The sequence below is a fragment of the Cariama cristata genome, unplaced genomic scaffold (assembly GCF_000690535.1).
Source record: "Cariama cristata isolate BGI_N322 unplaced genomic scaffold, ASM69053v1 scaffold11906, whole genome shotgun sequence".
NCBI classification, from domain to species: domain Eukaryota; kingdom Metazoa; phylum Chordata; class Aves; order Cariamiformes; family Cariamidae; genus Cariama; species Cariama cristata.
In genome coordinates this window covers 59,624-60,260 of record NW_009622725.1, presented here as the reverse complement: position 1 = coordinate 60,260, position 637 = coordinate 59,624, and positions in this window count along the sequence as shown.

The window sequence follows — 637 nt, the reverse complement described above, 5'->3', positions numbered from 1 at the left end:
CTTCTGCCTCGGAAATGGTGCTTCTTGAGAGCTTCCCGAACGGGAGCGGCGCTGAGGAAAAGGCAGAGCCCCCGCCCCGCCAAACCTGGGGATGCTGCAGGCCGGGTCAGCCGTCCCCAGCACCTTCGACAGGCGACCTTTGCAAGCTCTCTGCTGCTTAAAATCAAACGCCGAGCTTCAGGGCGCTCAGCAGCTCAGGCTTAGCCCTGTTGGCCCTTGGGGAGAGGAGCTGCCCTCCTCTGCTCTGCTTTCCCGCCGTTGGCACTGCCTGCGTTCCGACTGGCACCTTTTAAACTCCCTGACAATCTTTGACTTGTCCTTGCTTGTTGGTGTCACGACTTCGCCACGGAGCAGTCTTGTGTCACGGACACTCACGGTGTCCCCCTCTCCCCTTTTATTTGGCTCCAGTCACCTACAGTACATTGTGTGCTGCACGGGACTCCTACACTAATTGTGAGATGCTTCAGAAATTGGTACAGAAACAAATGTTTATGAGGTATCCCATTTATAAATAGGCATGGTTCAGTGCATCCTGTGTTGAAAAATTGCGTTGCTTCCTTTAGCTGTGAGTGACTTTCTGTAGAGAGGCATCCTCCTCATAAAAGAGGGTTCAATAGTAGCAAGTTATAAAATGTAT